A 19,861-nucleotide genomic window follows, 5' to 3' on the forward strand; every position below is an offset into this window, starting at 1 on the left:
TGATAGGTTTAAACATAACACCTTGCGTTGTGGAACTACATCTAAATTCATTTCTGCAACTCAAAATCAAATAAGATAACATCTTAGAACTTAGCCTTCTTTCAAAGTGATTTGTTAACATCGTGATAAAGTTGGCCATTAAGCTAAAAATTGTTTTTAAAATCAAGCCTAAGTTATCTACACTAGTTGCTCATCATGATGTAAAGCTTACTACTCAACCAAATTAGTTAGTGGTTTCTAGTGCCTCTCATCATGTTACTTCGATTTGTGAAATTTAAACTTTTCTTCAAAATATGAAGGTCGTTAAGCTTTTTATATAAATGATGGTTATAGTGACTAATCACTTACACTAGTTCCACTCTCTTAAACTCTTCATCTCATTCCTTTAAATTAGACAATGTCATATATGTTCCGAAAAAAATAATATTTTTATTTTAGTTTAACAATTTTGTCTTATAAAAAGTGTCTGTTGACTTTTATCCTACATATTTCTTGGTAAAGGACCTGTATACAAGGAAACAACTTGTTTAAGGCCTAAATAATGATGGTGTGTATGAGTTTCCAACATCAAAAATTATTCTACAACCACCAGCATTAACATCAGCTAGAATCAAAACAACTTCATCTATCTAGCATCAAAGAACTAGTCATTCATCCTTTTCTGTTCTTCATCAAGTGCTCAGCAAATTTTCCTTCTCTTGCTCCATTCCCATGTCCTTTAAATTATGTAATTCATGTTGTTGTAATAAGAGTCATATACTTCCACTTTTTATTTCTAGTTTAGTTAGCAAAGCTCTATTAGATCTTTTTTACATAAATGTTTGGGGTCTTGCCAAAGTTTCATTTATTAGTTATTTTAAGTACTATGTTGCATTTGTATATTTAATATATTGTGGTTATATCCTATGAAAAATAAGTCAATTGTTCTTGTTCTATTTTCAAAATTTAAATCCATGGTTGACAATTATTTTTATACTTTCATAATATTTATCTTTTCTCATAATGAGGGTGAGTTTGAAGCCTTAGCCAATTTGTTAATTCCCTTGCAATTCAACATCTTAAAACCCCACCGTACCCACCATAACACAATGCCATATTAGAAAGAAAACATAAAAAGCATTGTAGAAACTAGTCCAATCTATTACATGTTGTTTCTATTCCATTTCATTACTGGTGTTATGCATTTCTCATTGTAATATACCTCATTAATAAACTTCCATCTCCTGCTTCAAGCAATAAAATTTTTTTTTGAATTGCTTTTTAAGCGAAATTCAAATTATACAAAACTTAGTTTTAGATTTTCTATGTTATTCATGGTTAAAATCTTGTACACCATACAAATGGGCTCTAAAATCTGCACCTTATGTCTTTGTAGAGTATTCAAAATGCAAAGCATTTATCTTTGTCTTCAAACTAAATTTGAAAAAATTTATACTTTAAGACGTGCTATTTGTTGAATCAAAATTTCCATTTGTTGATACAATTTTTTTTTCTAAAATAACACTAATGCCTGTGTAACATAGAATCCAACATTTGATTATAGTCTTCAATCTTTAAATACTATACTATTCAATTATAGTATACCTCTAAGTCATCAAGTATCCATAATAATTCCAACATTCAATCTTTTACATTATCTTCTAATATTTTACCATTAAAACCACTAGCTCATTCATCATCATTTTCAATAAAACAACAACAAGTGGTATCCTTTTTTGCATTTCCTTCATCACCACCACAAGTATCATCTAACACTTTTTTCTTTACATCTGTTCATACTCATCCTATGATAACTAGTCTCAAAATAATATATTTAAGCTCAAATAATTATTTGTTTATCCATTGCTTACTATTGTTAACCTATTTGTGCCTTTAAATCTATCAAATAGCCTTATTGAAAATAAACAATGTTTGATGAACTTGTTGCTCTTTGTAATAACCAATCTTGAAAATAAGTGCCTTCTCATTTTGACTAAACAATTGTAGGCTATAAATAAGTTCTTAAAGTTAAACAAAATTCAAATGGTACAATTTTCAAGCGTAATGCCAAACTTTTTGCAAAGTGCTTTAACCAAATGCTTGGTTTAAACAACTTTGAAACCTTTGACACTTACATTAAACCGGTTATAGTATGATTGGTTTTATGTATAGCAGTAACTACTAGATGACCTCTCGCCAATTAGATGGAAATAATGCCTTTTTAATGTGATTTGTTAATATAAGTATTCATGAAGCAACTTCTAGTTTTTGCATACAAAAATATATGTCATTATGTTTGTAAACTAAAGAAAGCAATCTATGATCATAAATAAGCACAAAGAACCCGATACCAAGCTTTTAGCTCATTTTTATTTTCTTATGGATACATTAATTTTATTTTAGATACATTATTGTTTATCTTTGCAAAAGATGAAATTTTAGGCTACATGCTTATTTATGTAGATGATATTATTATTGCTAGCAACAACAAAAGCTTTCTCTCAACTCTTTGACCAGCATTATCTTCTAGATTTTCTATTAAAGATCTTAGCAATCTAAATTATTTTTTTTTGGCATAGAGGTTTTCTCAACATTTACATGGTTGTTTCTTTTTCAACATAAATATATTGTTAATATTCTTGACAGAAAATATGAATAGAGCTAAAGAGTTATCTACTTTTTTATTTACCTCAGTATCCTTGAAGTTATATGATGGTTCTCCACATACCAATCAACAAAACTTTAGGAAAATTATTGAGGTTTTATAATATTTATGTCTAACTTGACTAAACATAAGTTTTGCTATTAATAAGTTATCTCAATTTATGCATAAGCCAACTCTTATTCACTTTACAACATTGAAAAAAGTAATAAGATACTTAAAAGGCACTTTATTCCATGGTTTGTTTATTAAAAAGACTACCCGTTTTGAACTTTTAGTGTTTGTAGATTTTAATAGGGATGGCAATATTGATGATAGAACCTCAACCTTAGCATGCTTGATATATCTTGGAAAACATAAAATAATGACTAGGTCATCTACTGAAGTTGAGTTTCAATATATTGTAATTACTATTTTTGAGCTTACTTAGGTTTAACCCTTATTAGTTGAGCTTCCCTTTCCTATTTCCTCCAAACTAATAGTAAATTGTGATAACTTATCTACTACTTATATAAATAGAAATCTAATTTTTCACTCTAAGATGAAAATTTTGACTTTGGATTACTTTTTTGCTAGAGATTTTTTTTTTAAGATCAACTGATAATTTATCACATATCATAGTTGATTAGCTAGCAAATATGTTAACAAAACCCTTATCGAAGGGTTGTTTACAATATTTTATTTTTAAGATTAGTGTCACTAAATAGTGAAGTTCCACCATCTTTTAGGGAATATTAAAGGGTATGCAAATTGAATGCAATTTTATTGATTTGTTTGACTTAGAGCTAGATTAATATTGTTGTTGTGATTGAAAAAAGTTTGGATTGAAAAATGTGCGTTTAAAAAGTGTGTTTGAAAATTTTATATATTTAGTATTGATGTGAAAAAAGTACTATGAGTAATTGAAATATCTAAAAAAATATGCATAAAATAATAAAATTTTAAAAATATAATGATTTTTTAATCTTAAAAAGGCTTTTTTTTAATGTAAAAAAGCTTATTGAGTAGCTTTTTGGTTTGGGTTATAAAATTAGACTTTTAAATTAAAAAGTAATATTTTTGGTTGTTTAGCATTGAGGTTAGATCAAAAGTAGCTTGTGAATGCAAAAGCTATTTTCAATAGTAGTATTAAACTAAACCTTAGTCTTATATTAACTTTTGTTACCATGTAAATTTATCTTTACCCTACTTTGATTTGATTACATTCATCACTTTTTCTATCGCTTACACTCATCACATATCCTATCATTTATCCTTTAACTATTTATTTATAAATAGGCCACAAATCTTAAAAAAAATTTCAAGAACTTTTGTGAAGTTCACTCTTATTATGGTTATCCTTTGGAAAAAAATTAAGATTTAAAACAATGGATATATTCACAAGTAAAAATTTGTTATTAACCAACCTAAAGAAGCTCTATTAATAAAATTTAAATTTGACAAGACAATAGTAATTATATCAAGATAACTTGTAAGCAAATAATTCAATAACAAATTAAATCAGTTTATTTAGATATGAATTTCCTTAGAGATGGCTTGCTAAATGAATATTGAATTATCATTATATTAATTAAAATGTTTTTTTTTTTTTTTTTTGTAAAGATGTCACATATTCAACATAGATGTTGGTTCAAGTCAAACTACCATAACTATTACACCATTAATGAGTTTTTATGTAATATAGCACATATCTCCTCTAGCCATTTTTTTGGGGTCAAAATCTCTAAGTCTTTACCTTATAAACCTCATATGCTTGCTATGTTAAATTCAACACAAATGGTTATTTTTTAGGAATACTTCATCTAATATGTTGTGGAGACCCACACTCAATTTATGAGATATTATTTGATTTGATTTAAAAGTCTCACAGTTTTATTTTATAAGAGATGTCTAAAAAATATAGGTTGAAATCTTAATATATATCCTATAATAGATTTTCAAAAAATCTCTATGCGGGATTAGGTGCTATAGATAACCATTTTATCTAAAAAAAATAAGTGTTATTTTGAAATAAATTTGAACTGATTCTCAATTTCATTCAAGTTCATTTGAAATAAATTTGAGCATCTAGCTATTAAAAAATACGTTAAAGCATGACGTCATTATCAAACCCAACACAAAATACACAAACTCAATCAAGGGTTAAGATTTTAGAGGTATGTTTTACTATGTAGTACTTAGCTCATACTCATTAAGAATCTAAATGTGATTCCCACCATGTAGCACTTAGTTCTTTTTTGGTTGGTGCCCTTTCAGTTGGTGATTGCTTTGATACTATTATGGAGGCTTATACCCAACCTATAAGGTATTATTCGCTTTGATCCGAAGGTCTCATGATTTTGTTTCATAAAATATACCTCACAAATATGGGTTTAAGTCTCAAAATATATAATATAATAGATTTTCATAATATTCAAATGTGAGATTAAGATATTACACAGGTATCGAAGGAGTTCTACATAATAGCAATAGCTATAAATTAGTAAATTAGAGAAACAAAAAGTACAAACAATAAAATTAAATTTGACTTTCAAACATGAAGATCACTTTTTAAAAGGTTATTATACTTGTAAGATATAACAAAGTCTCGTATTTTTTAAATTTGAAGTTGTGAAAATAACTAGGTATAAATATCTTTTATGATTGAAGAATAAATATGGCTTTCTATTTAAATAGGTATAATATTTTTGTTATGTCACTATTAAAACAATTATTTTTATTTACATAATTATTCACAATATTAATAAAATTTAGAATATAAATAAAATTAATACCATTATTTTATTAATATTTTAAAAAGTAAATGAATAAATAATTTAGATAAATTATCAAATATATGACAATTCAATCTTTAAATTCCACAAGCAGGATTAATAAGATAACGCATACCATTTAGGTATATTAAAAAATAAAAAAATTAATTAAATAAAATAAGATATGACAAAAATTTTTAACATTAATTAAAAAACTCTGTAGTATTTCAAATAAATTTTTAATTAAAAATTTAATACAAAAAATGAATTATTTTTACAAAACTAATTCAAGCATTTAAACCTATATTTTATTACTTAACCTATTTGCTTAAGACATATGAGTTGTCTTTTTATAGTTATTATAAAAGATCTTTCTTTTCAATAGGACATAGAATCCAATATTTTAAATTAACAACACATATAGGTGCAATACTCTAAATTATCAACATTACTAGGTTTCAAGCCCGCAACTTTGCTTGCAAGAGTAAAATATAGTTGTCTATTAGCTTGAATGTTAAAAAATGTATAATAAAGAAAGAGTTGTATCTACATTTTTTCATAACTTTCATTAGCTTAGATTATACGTTATCAGAAGATTGACACTATAATGCAACCGCAACAGGCATAAATTATGTCTAAGACAAGCAATACATCCAAGTTGGTATAAGCAACAGACTACCTAGATTTATCAGAGGATGAGGATTATACCAAATTGTTGCTTATACCAAGCCTTGTTTAGATGGGATAAATCCCCAAAAACCAATAGTTGTCCTACCATGACCGGTTATTACTCTTTTTAACTTGTCTTTGCTGCTACTCATCCGACCATGAGGACCTTTGCTATATAAATTTTGCCTTATCAAGTCCAATATATGTTTCTCATCAAGTTTCAACCCCATAAGCAAGTTCCAAAAATTCTTTTGTGCCTTTTTCGGTTATGAAATACTTAATCTCTCATTGCCATTTCAAATTGAAGCTTATATTAGCCATCCCCACTATCAAACTACTTAGATTTATCAGAGGATAAGAAATCAACAATTTTGTTGGTTATTAGAAGGACGCAATCAAATGATCTTCACTTTTTTCCATAGTTTCTTCCTTTTTCCTTCTTTTGGATAGTTCACTTTACAATGCTTCATTGTTTCAATTGTGATATTTATATTTTCACAAACTTGTTCCACATTGCCCATCTTTTTGTTTTCAAACAAATAACAATTTATCAACTAAAAAAATCCATAATTTACTTAAATAAGGTTATCCAAATATCTTTTTGAAAAATAAAATCTTTTATCCAACTCAACAATGAATGTATGGAACTCCTTTAACATAGAAACCACCAATTCAATCATAAGGCAATTTTCAAATGGAACTGCTACATCAATTACATTCACTCAAGTCATGTCCACTTGTCCATTCTAAAAATACCAAAATTCAAACAAAGATATTAGACCTATTAATTTTTACACTACAGTACCATGTTTAGCCTTGGAATGAGATTACAAGGCATTTTCAGAGCCAAATGAACTTGCACAAATTTTGAAGATAAACAATATTATTACAAATGCAAATAATAATAATAGTAATTGGTTTAAAATACTTAATAAGAAAAAGGAACTAACTAGCCGCAAGACTTGCAAGGGAATAGTGAACCACCTGATTTTGGAGTCTATTTCACTTGACCAATGGCAACAGATGCTTTTCCAGCTTGCTTTGAAGGGTAAGGGATTGTAGTATGTCCACCCACTTTCTTGCTATCTACACCAAGGACTTGCAACTCTTTAATGTTGTAAATTTCAATTGAAAAAAATTAACAATAGAAGAATTAGCTAGAAAAGAGAATAAAAAAAAGGGTAAGGAACGAATTTTATAATTTGATGAAATGGGCATTAAGATCCCTGATTAGGCATTAGCAATCAATACTTCTAGAAGAGCATAGATGAGAGGGAAAATCTACCTACCTTCTAGGGAGTGACAATCTTTTTACCTTCTTTTATAGAGTAAAGGGTCTTTGCAGACAACTCTACAGATCTCTTCTTGCTTAGTCCAACTTAAGGAAAACCAATCGCTAGTAATTAGAATAACAAAGTAAAAACTCAGTTGAAGACCAATTAAATTTTAAACCCTCAAAGTCATGAATGACAAATCTAAAGCATATGTCCTTACTCTCCATGTCTATTACAACAATCCCTACATAAAAAAATTCAATATTTTAGGGTAGCTTTAAAAAATCACCTTTTACCCTCTATTAAGTAGTGACACTGGACAGAAGTAAAATACTATTAGCTATTAGTAATACCATTATGTGATGTTCCTAACAATAAGTTTGCAAGCATATTTTACTATTTCAGAAGCTTCAACAGTATAAACATGCTTCACACCAGCCTAATTTGAAGTAGAAAAGGACTTGAGCATTAATTAGAAAGTTTACCTTAACATCAATAACTATGTTAGGCTTAATGTAGTAACCTTTCTTGTCGAGATGCTTGCCCCCTGTTAGCGAAATGGCCATGCTCAATGTATTGCATCTTATCAGTTTACACCATTTACAATATATATATATATATATATATATGCATATTACATTAATCATATATTTCAGGGTTTAAGTAAAGGGAATTATATAATCATGATTACTTTTACTCGAGGTCCATGATGATCTCAAGGGTCAAAAGGGTCCCCAACAAACCATATATTTTCCTTATCTACTAACTGTTTCACAATTTTTTCATAAACACCTTTTTGAACATAAATACGAGAACTTGCCATGCAGATTTCCCCTTATAATTTTAGAAGATCGGATAGTTAGTTAGTACAGCTAAAATTTGCATTACCAAATTAAGGTTGAATTCTAAAATTTAACCTAACATAAAAGCAAAAACCACCTACTTTGTTAAAGAATATGCCTTTAAAAGTAATATCTGTAGCCTGGTCAATATCAAGGTCATCAAATATTAATAGAGGTGATTTGCCTCCCAACTCTAGTGACAGTGGTTTCAGATTGCTTACTATTGTTGTTGCTATCATTATCTTATGTCTAACTTCAGTAGAACTTGTAAAACTCACCTAAAAGGCCAACCAAAGTAAGATAATATTTCCTCATCAATGTGAAATTTTCTTATATATCTTAGATATGAATTTAAATCTCACTTTATCAATGTCTATATGAAAGCTAATGGCAACTCTAACAGTCCCTCCCAATCCATTTACAACAGCACTCCGTCAGGGATGCCAGCTTGAAATTAACAAAACTATACAAAGAAGGCCATATTTAAAACCCATTTAACCATGGAAAAAGTATAGTTAAGGCAAGTAAAGTTAGTTATTAGACAATCCTTCCACAATTGATATTTATTCAAACACGTTTAAAGCAATAAATAAAATATTATCAAAACTAATTATAAGAAGCACTTTCGTAATTAAAATATTCAAATTAGTAAAAAAAAAAATAACAAAATGAAAACTGCAAAAACTGGAACTTACCAAGTAGATTTTGGACTGAACAACAAAAAATGAAATTTGCTTTTAAAGTGGAAGGATTTTTTTTTATGAACATCGGATAGAAAATTCGTCTTGCTTTTATAGTTGAAAGAGTTTACTCTTACTATACCTATCATGCAGACATGAAAACCCTCATAATCGGAATCCTCACAGGTTAAAATAAAATCAATAAAAAAGTTAAATGAACTTACAACAAAAAAAAAAAAAAAAGAAAAAAGGAAAGAGAATTTGATTTAAAAAAAATGGTTAGTAATAAAGGCTCCGTTTGGTAAAAATGAAAATCATTTTTTGTGTTTTATCATGTTTGAAAGTACAAAAAAATTTGGTCAACAGGAACCAATTTTGGGTCAATGATAAAAATAAAGTATCACACGCGGAAATTGTCTTCAGCTGGAAAGAAGTAGAAGACAATTTCCAAATATACACAAAACTCCACTACCCCTATTTCCACCAACAAACTCACAACCCATCCCCAATCTTTTCTCCATCACCACACACTATTAATACCATAATCTCTCTTTGATTATTCATTTTTATCTTCAAGATGAATTAGATTTAACCATTATAGAAGACAAGAGGTTACAAACATGGATTTCCTGACGAATATGTTCGCAATTGCCAAACCGCAGCTGCTAAAGAAGAAAGGGACTCTAGTTTTTTATCTTCAGCTGTTGAACATCAAACATTAAATTTCATTTTATGTTTTTGATTGTCTTTATTTCATGCATCATTTCATACTATTTCTTGGTACATGAACACTGCATCATGGAACTTCAGCACCCAAATCACTGTGGCTCTCACGCTCGTCTTGAAAAACTCCATAATCCCAAGTGGAACGAGAGCTGCTTCATCTTCTCCTTGTCTCGTCCCGTCATTGAGCTTGAATGTGTTATGGTGAAAAATATTTGTCACAAAGTGTTTCAAACAATGGAAAGTATTTTCTTTAATTTTATCCAAACAATAGAATATATTTGATTTTTTTGAAATTGACTTCCATGGAAACTATTTTCTTATAGGAAGTGAAACTCTAGTTATCAAACGGAGCTAAAAAGTCATTAGAATTTCAACTTACAGATTCTTCGTCAGAAGCTGCGAAATTGACGAAGACGAAAGATTGGTTCGGCGTCAAAACTCATTGTCAGTCTTCATCTCCATCTCCATCTCCCATCTTTCTATTCCATTCTCTTCTTTTCTTTTCTTTTCTTTTTTTTTTCCAGAACACTCCATAAGGTTTTGAAGAAGCTTCTCCCTTCAACCTTTTGGAGAAGCTTCCGGAGAAGTTTTTTTTTTTCAAAATTACTCCTTTTTCTTTTTAATTGCCTACTCGTCCTTCGAATACATGTTGTGAATAACTTCTATATTAAGTTATCGATGTTCTCATTTTCTCTAAGAATATTGGTATTGCTAACTCTAATTTTGCTGAGCAATTTGCCAATCATAGAGCTATCTTTCTCTTTGTTTTAGGGATAGGCATGCTTGATTTAAATCTTATTATTGAAAGTGATTCAAAAGTCGCCATTTCATGGCTAGCTAATAGCACAGAATCAAGGCCTTTGTACTCTGCTACAATTTTCAACTCTATTTTCAATCCTTTTAAGCTCCATCCAGAGAAATGTTTCATTTATTCACGCCAAAGGAAACTAATTTCAATCACATGGCAGATAATTTCACTAAGCAAGGTGCTACTAAAGACTGGATCTAATTGCTTGTCTGCAATTTTCCATGTCATTTCTGGCTTTGCAAATTGCTTGTGTAAATGTGTAATTCCTTTATTGGATTTCAATAGTAAATATTTTAGCCTTTTAAAAAAAATATGGCACATATATTTAGAAATATAGGTTTTATTTATATTGTCAAAACCACAACTCTAACATCAGTCTAAATGTCATAATTAAGCTAAAGAGAATCTATGGAAAAGTAGCTCTATAGCACTCAACATGGAGGAAGATCGTCAGGGGGAGGAAGCAAACTTTGTGATGGAAGGGGACCATTTTTAACGATAAATGCCATGGCTAGGCCCCATGAGGTATGCCTTTCATAATGGCACTGCCACAGTGTTCCGCTCTGGGGGATCAATTAGGTTGTATCTGCCGGGATCCTTGGCAACATCAAAGTTTCCAAATCCACTCCCCAAAACGAAAAAGTTGTGACCATGAACATGGATTGGATGGTTTTCTGGATTGACAAAGGTTGTATACTGCAAAACAATTTCTATATTTGTGCTTTGGGTTAGTAACAAAAGTTTTGTACCAAACTCGGTGTTCATGTTTTCACTGAGTGGATCCACACCAGTATAATCGAAAGCTTTTGGTGGCTTTTGTGGGAAATCCGAGGTAAAAACGCCAGCAGTGAGGTTATGGTAATAGGAATCTATTATGGCAAATCGGGGTCGAACAAAAGAAAAGTTATTCATCGAGGCATAAAATCTTCGTCCATTGGCACCTTTGCAACTCTTATTTGCGGGACAATCCTGAAGGTTCTAGCTTATAGTTGTTATTACCCTTTTGTCAATTTTTTAGGGACATTACATGGGTGTTGAGAAGATGCAAAGCTTGTTAGCTTCTTAGTAAATCTTGTGGCAAAGGCAGTGTCTTGTAGATCAGGAAGGTTGTAAAGTTGAAGACTGTCAAATCTAGTTGGGGGCATGGAGTTTCCACTTGTACTTTTGTACTTTAAGAAGACGGCTGTAGTCGAATTATCAAAGCGGAAAACTGAACTAAGGTAAGGCCTTACCGCCATTGCAAAGATGCCTGTGGAATCAGGGACTTCCTGCGTGTTTAGAAGAACAGTGGTGGTTTGTCCAGGTGCGATCATTGTAGCAGTTGTTGTGAAGGGATTTGTGTAAACTGCATCAATCTCGACAACAGTCAATGTATGTTTGGCGATGGTAAAGAAAAGTTCACCATTAAGTGCTGCATTGATGATTCGAAGCAGGAAGTTCTTGCCATGTTCAACCGTCTAGATGAATGTATCTGCAAATCATAATAAAGCAAAAGTAACAAAAGTCCTTCAATTCAAATTTCATGACAGTTAATTGTCATGTCATTATAAATTCTGCTTTCTTCTATTGCAAAGAAAATACAATACTCAAAATTTGTCAAACTACCTTTGAGCGAGCAAGAATAAAAGGGTCGTGGCAAACCATTTATGGTGTAAGCATCTGAAGAATTAGACCCTCCCCCATACATTAGCATTTCATTTTCCACTGCATCTACATCAGCATTCCACCATTCACCTGTATGCATCAACAATTAATTAATGTCCAAACCAAAACAAATATGCGAAATAGAAACTGAATTGAACTTCAATTTACCAAATATGAGAGGGATTTCAGCTTGGATTGGAGCTGAGAATGGATATGGCATGCGGGGGTAGATGATGAAGGCACCATACACAGAAGCTCGTTGCCAGGAGTGGTGGGCGTGCCAGAATAATGTGCCTCTTTGGTCTTCTACTGTGAACTTATAGGTGTAAGATTGCCCTCCTCTTATCGGACATTGGGTAACGTAAGCCGGTCCATCAGCCCATCCAGTTCTAAATTGCCTTATTCCATGCCTGTGGCTTTGAAACTATGAGAAATGTTGGTCAGATTGTTCACAGATTTTATTCATAACAAAAGAGAAATAAGCTACTCTATTCTTGTGCTGCCTTCTTTAGCTATTGGTAGTAACAATTTAGACATCTCAAATCTGAAACATTCCGTATTCCGTGGAACTGCAAGCTAATCAAATTCGAGTCATCATATATGTGATAGCTAATACAACTTAAAATTATTTCAACTTTTCCACTTATTTTGGCTTTTATAAATTTAGTTAAAAAATTATCACATTCACATGAAATGAAGTAATTAATAAAGGTTAATATCATAAATGATCTTTAAATTATAGTAAAATATTACATATATTATATGACTATTAAAAATCTCTAATATGATACATGAATAATCAATTTGTTAATTAATGTGATATTTTAAGCGTTGTTTGTATGTCACATGTCATCATTTAAAGTTAGTCATTTTAGAATTGAATACCACATTAATTAAGAGTTCATAGTTTATATACCATATTAAAAATTTTTAAAATTTAACTATTACATTAAATATTTTACTATAATTTAAAAGTCATTTATAACGTTAATCATATATATTTAATTTTTTATATTTTTATTTAAGAAAATATGATATTCAAATCTAATTTTTTTCTAGTAAACAATATAAGTATTTACCATTCAATCAAATGCTTAAATACTCATTTCTTTATTCTTCTAGAATGTAAAAGTTCTAAAAAACCATTTTAAAAGTTTCTAGAAATGCTAATTTGAAAAAATAGATATTTTATTGAATTCTTTTGAATGAATTGGGTAAGTGTTTGACCTTCTATTCTATGTTACAATAAATATGGCATGAACAAAAGAAGACAATAAGCTTAGGAATATGTTGATTAGATGGATGTTAATACTAGCATTTACTGCCACATTGAATTTTGATTTTTATCTCAATTGCATTCTTATTTAGGGAACAAGTAAGCCCACTCATTACCATATCTTGTATGATAAAAAAAAATTTTCTTGGTAAATACTAGCACTCAAGATGTTTGATTTGAAAATTCTTTTCATCATGTAAAACACAATAATGAGTGGGCTTGCTTGTTGTCTTAAAAAAAATGCCATTTAAGATAAAAATCAAAGTTGGAGGGGTGACAAGTGCTTATATTAACAACCATCTCATCAACAATCATTTTGTTAAATCTAAACGTGTTTATTTACGAAATAAGAGGATAAGGCATTACGACTTTATTTATAAATTTTTCTTTTACATATATTTGTACAAAGATACTGATTTTGTAATTTAAAACATTTTTAATTTTATGTTGAATATGAAAACCAAAAGTCATATGCATATATTTGTACAAATTATTTATGCTTATTGTCATAACATATAGGTCCATGGATTTACCACTAGGCATAGATTAGAGGAGTCACTACCAATCTTTTTTGTTTAAGTGTGATTGGCCACCTAATTGAATCTATCTTATTTAAAAAGGAGTCCCAAGATTAACTTAGTATCTTCAAATAGTAGATTCTGATTTACGAAACTAGAGTTTAGGTTCGGGAGTACGATTACACGTAAGAAAAAATATAGCACCCTCATAGCATCCATCCAAAGAATGGTACCAGTTTGATTTCAGATTATCCAAACCTTATCATATTTGTAATTTACCAAATTATTTAATATTAAAAATTAGTCTTAAAATTGTCTCAATAGTTTTGTAGCAATTTAAGATAATTCTCTCACTTTAGGAGTATTCATAGAGACTAGCATCCCATTTTGAAGAGGCTCCATCATCGGATTTATTATAGTATTTTATTAAAAAAAAAGTAAAATCTCCTAATAGTTTGGTAGAACTTATTTTAAGGCAGATCTCTTAATAATTTGGTGAGATTTTATTTGAAAATATTTATAAAATTTTATTTATTAAGAAAAAAAAATCATTAAGTCTCCCAATAGTTTAGTTGGACTTAATTTGAAAAGTAATTCTCCAATAGTTTAAAGAAAAAAATTATTTTTAATTAGAAACTAATTTATAAAATTTTTCGATAGTTTGGTGTATTTCATAAAGTTTAATTCATGAAAATTCTCTAATAATTTGGTAAGATTCATGAATTTATTATAAAAGATTTATTATTATTATTTATTATTATTTTTTAAAAAAAAATTGTTATTTGAAAACATTTTTATCCTTTTTTTTTCATTACACTTTTTTTTGTTTTCCCAAAAGAAAAGATTTTTTTCTTTTCTTTTTTTTTTTTATAAAAATAACAACAAGTAAAGTTAAAAAAAGTGAAATAAAAATTTAAGATAACAAAATAAATAATTAAGAAAAATAAAATCGAATAAAATGAAAATGGAAAAAAAAAAACCTACGATTTGGGTTGAGTTAGGTTGGAGTGCGGGTTGGCACGCAGGTTAACAGGTCGTGCAGAAATCCTAGGACCTTCAAAACGATATTGTACTAAGGTGGTATAAAAACTAAATCCTCTACGTTTTCTTTAGAATTCCCTAAGCCACTCTCTCTAGTTTCTAAAATCCTCTGCCTTCTTTTAAAACCCAAGAACAACCTAAAAACATTCCACTGGAAAAAAAAAATCCATTGATTTCTAGAAAAGTCACTGAAATGTTTCATCGAAAACTGAAAAACCCATCGGTTTTTGGAAAAGTCACCGAAATCCCACTGAAAAATTTAACCTTTATTGGAAAATTTAAATATTCTTCCCAAGCCCAGATTTCCTAGAAAAATCTAAAATTTCCCAGATTTTTTAGATTTCTTCAAACCATTTCCAAAACTTCAATCCAAACTCCAAAAACCTAAAACTAAACCCTATAAACTTTAGATCGAACCCAAAAATCCACAATCAAAATTCCAAAAAACTCTCACTCGCCAAAATTTTTTTTCAAACTTTTCTCTTTGAAATCCACTGTGTATTGTTTTATGATTTCTCGTCCAATTTATAAGCCCCCTTAGGACAAAGTTTTAGAAACAAACAGAATCAATCTAGGCTTGAATCTTAGGGTTTGATTCTGCTCAAGCCTCAGTTTAGGTTTAGGTTCTTTACTAACTTTTTGGGTTGAATCTGTAACCCTCGATTATGCAATAAAACTTTTGACCGTGTTGAATCCTTTTAATCAAACTTCAGTTTCCCAAATTCATGCCATTGCTTGAAACAAGAAAGGAAAAAATAAAATAATAAAATAATAATAATAATAATAATAATAATAATAATAATAATAATAGTAATAGTATTGATATACTATAGTATAATAAATATAGTGTAATGATAATAATAATAAGAATAATAATATTACCATACTAGAATAATATACAATATAATATACTATACTAGATACTAAACTATAATAATTCTAATAATAATACTATAGTATAATATTATTATAATATATTATAATATATAATACATTACTATAAAGAAAATTGACCCCGATTTGTCCCGAACACAGATAGGCATTTATAGTTACCCCTCTTTGCACATCACTATTAGACAAAGATGATGCAAAAACCTAGACACTCACTCTGTTCAAGTCAAATCAACGAGTGAAACTGACTAGGACTAAACTGTAAGTCGAGAAGATGATTTAGGCTGAACCAAGATCAAATGACTAGGATGATGTCATGAGTCTGAAAACAACCAGGATCGAGTCAAGATTGAAGACAAATGATTGAGACGATGCTACGAGTTAGGAAAATGATTTAGACTGAGTTGGGATCGGATGACCAGGATGGTGCCTCGAGCCTAATAGCAACTAGGACCAAGTCAAGATCGTAGATGAATGGCCAAGATGATGTCGTGAGTCAAAACAATAATCTAGACTAAGCTGAAATCGAATGATTAGGATGATGGCACGAGTTTAAAAGCGATTAAGATCAAGTCGAGGTCATAGATAAATGATAGGGATGATGTTACGAGTAAAAAAACTAATCTAAATTGAGCTAAGATAGGATGACTGAGATGATGTCATGAATTTGAAAGTGACCAAAACTGAGTCAAGGTTATAGATAAATGATTGAGATAATGCTGTGAGTCTAAATACGATCAAGATCAAGTTGAGGTCATAGATGAATAATCAAAATGATGCTATAAGTAAAAAAAATAACCTGGACTGAGCCGAGATCAAATGACTAAAACAATGCGGCAAGTCTAAAAGTGATCAAGACTAAGTCGAGATTGTAGATGAATGTTCGAGACGATATCATGAGTCTGAAAGTGACTAAGATCTAATCGAGGTCATAGATGAATAACTGAGATGATGCTGTGAGTCAAGAAAATGACGTAGACCGAGCTGAGATTGAATGACTGAGATGTTGTCGCGAGTCTGAAAGTGATCAAGACTTATTCGAAGTCGTATATGAATGATCAAGATGATGCTGTAAGTTAAGAAAATGATCTGAACCAAGCTGAGATGAATGACTAGAACTATGTCGCTAATCTTAAAGATGATCCAAACCGAGTTAAGATCAGAACCTGTGATGAATGATCATGCAATGATATGAATGTATACCCTATCTAGGATGTAAATGGAACATCTATTGTAATACTAAGGCTTTCACAACTTTTATCTGTATTCTCATTTTCGTACACCTTTGGTAAGGAAATTATCTTTTGTTACCCTGAATAAGTATTTATCTTTACCCTAAAGAAAGCTTTTGAAACAGGTGATTTTCTTTTATTTGGAGGAGTTCATCCTTAGTCCTTGTCTCTTTCAATTTTTTCAAAGTAACATATAATTTCTTATGCCTTTGTTCAATTGTTAATCATTATCTCAATTTAAAAATATAAGATGCAAGTTATGCATTTATTCTATTCATGGCTAGGTATAAAAAGAAAGGGCAAATATATATATTGAAAGTGAAAAATAAGATGAATATCATTTATTTGGATAAGTAATAAATTATAGATAATGGCCAGGAACAAGATGAAGGTGTATAGGAATGGCTATTTAGAATAGTGATGCCCCAATATAAGCAATCAAATAATCGTGACAACAAATCTTGGATTTTTTCAAAATTCAACCAAAACATGATGTCTCAATACCTTAAAGCTCTTTAAAATTCATTGTCTTTGGTATGCCTTTCAAGTGATGCCATATTCAACTCATCTGAGTTGCTCTCATTCAATTCAAGCTGCCCTTTTAGGTTTTCAACTTTAATCTTTTTTTTTTGTTTAAGTCGCCTTTTCAGGTTTTCAACTTGAGCTCTTTTTTTTTCTTTTTTTTTTTTGGCTTAAGCAACGCTTTCAAGTTTTCAACTTGAGTTTTTTTTTTTTTTTGCTCAAGCGAAGCACTTCTTCACAATGTCAAATTTAATAGGATTAAGAAGCTCATCTCTATCCATTTCTAACAATATTAAAGCTCTTACAAAAAAGTTCTTTTTACAATATATAGTCCTTTCAAATTTAGGGTCTATTTTTCCTTATCATCATGTTGACTTGGAAGAATTCTTTTCAATACCAACTTTTCTTCTTGAAATTGATGAGGTCTGACTTTGTTGTTATAAGCTCTCATCATTCTCTTTTGGTATAATTACCTGTGACATAGTGTTGCTAATCTTTTTTCTTTAATGAAATTTAATTATTCATAGTGCTCTTGTATCCAATCGACCTATTCTAATCCCACTTCTCTTAAGCTCTTAGAGATGGGATTTCTACTTTTATTGGTAATACAGCTTCCATTTCATAAACCAAGAAAGAAGGAGTTACCTCGGTAGAGGTACACATGAAGGTTCAGTAAGCATGCAAAGTAAAAAGTAGTTTTTCGTGCTAGTCTTTATATGTCTTAGTCATTTTTTCCAAAATCCTTTTGATATTTTTATTTGCAGCTTCAACTGCCAAATTCATTTTTGGTTGGTATGGAGCTAAATTATAGTACTTAATCTTGAACCGAGCACACACTTCTTGCATCATTTTACTATTTAAATTTTTTGTATTATCTGAGATGATCCTTTTTGGGAGTCCATATTTGTATTTTATTTCTCTCTTAATGAATTTATAGACTACTAAACGAGTTACGATTGTGAATAAAGCTATTTCGACCCATTTGGTAAAGTAATTAATCATCACAAAAATGAATCTATTCCCATTTGATGCCTTTAGGGTAATAGGACCAATGACATCTATCCCTTATATAAAAAATGGGCAAGGTAGTGCCATAACATGTAGAGCAGCATGTGGGGCATGAATTTTGTCAGCATAAATCTGGCATTTGTGACATTTTCAAGCGTAATCAATACATTTTTTTTTATTATCAACTAATAATATCCAATCTCCATGATCTATCTAGCCATCATGTATTTGCATGTGTACCATATACACCATCATGGACTTCCCTAATAATCTTTTTGGCCTCAAAGGTACTTACACAATACAGTAACACTTGATCTCTACTTCTCTTATACAAAACTTCTCTACCTAAAATAAATCTCATAGCTAATCTTCTCAGGACACTCTTATCATTTTCTATTGCTTAATCTAGGTACTATTAATTCTTTAGATACCGTATAATGCTGTGATACCAAGGATTGCCATCTTCTTCCTTCTCCAAGTTGGCATAATGCATTGGCACATTTCTCACATCTAATTTGATCGGTTAAATTTTAACTATGTTGCCAATTTGCACCATTGCAGCTAAAGTTGCCAAAGCATCTACTATCTGATTATTTTTATGAGGTAAATGTTCAAACTAGATGCTTTCAAATTGCTTACACAACTCTAAGATGTATTTGTGGTATGGGATGAGTTTTGAGTCCCTTGTTTCCCATTCACCCTTTAATTGATAGATAACCAAGGCTCAATCTCCGAACACCTTTAAATTTTCAATTTTTTATCTAAAGCAGCATGCAATCCCATAACACAAGCTTTATATTCAGCCAAATTATTGGTGCAATTGAAATTTAATCTTGCTGCCATGAGGTAGTAATATTTTGTTGGAGATATTTATACTGCTCTAATCCCATGCCCTATGGCATTGGCAGCCTCATCGAAATACATTATTCATGTCTTTTTCTCATCTTTGCTTCTTTTACTCCTGAAATGGCCATTAATTCTTCATCCAAAAAATCTAGTTTCATAAGTTCATAATCTTCAATAGTTTGATCCATGAAGAATTCGACAATGATGTTTTTTTTTTGTTTTTTAGCTTATATACATTATGTCGTACTCTGAGAGTATCACTTGCCATCTTGCAATTTTTCTTGATAGTGATGGCTTTTTAAAGAGGTATTTGATTGGATCTAGTTTAGTTATGAGCCAAGTTATATGATAGAGCATGTACTGCCTGATTATTTTAGCTATCTAAGCTAAAGCACAACACATCTTCTCAAGGAATGAATGCTTGGACTCATATTTTGTAAACTTCTTACTCAAGTAGTAAATAGCTTTTTTCTTCTTACTAGATTCATCA

At 30.0% G+C, this 19,861-nt stretch overlaps 1 pseudogene; it reads right to left on the minus strand.

The window, feature by feature from the left end:
* Positions 1 to 10,824: 10,824 nt before the first annotated feature.
* The window catches only part of LOC111288757 (laccase-1-like), a 30,285-nt pseudogene continuing 21,248 nt past the window's right edge, over positions 10,825 to 19,861 (minus strand).

This window comes from Durio zibethinus, chromosome 17 (assembly GCF_047325235.1).
Source record: "Durio zibethinus cultivar Kanyao isolate XHJ-2024 chromosome 17, ASM4732523v1, whole genome shotgun sequence".
NCBI lineage: Eukaryota > Viridiplantae > Streptophyta > Magnoliopsida > Malvales > Malvaceae > Durio > Durio zibethinus.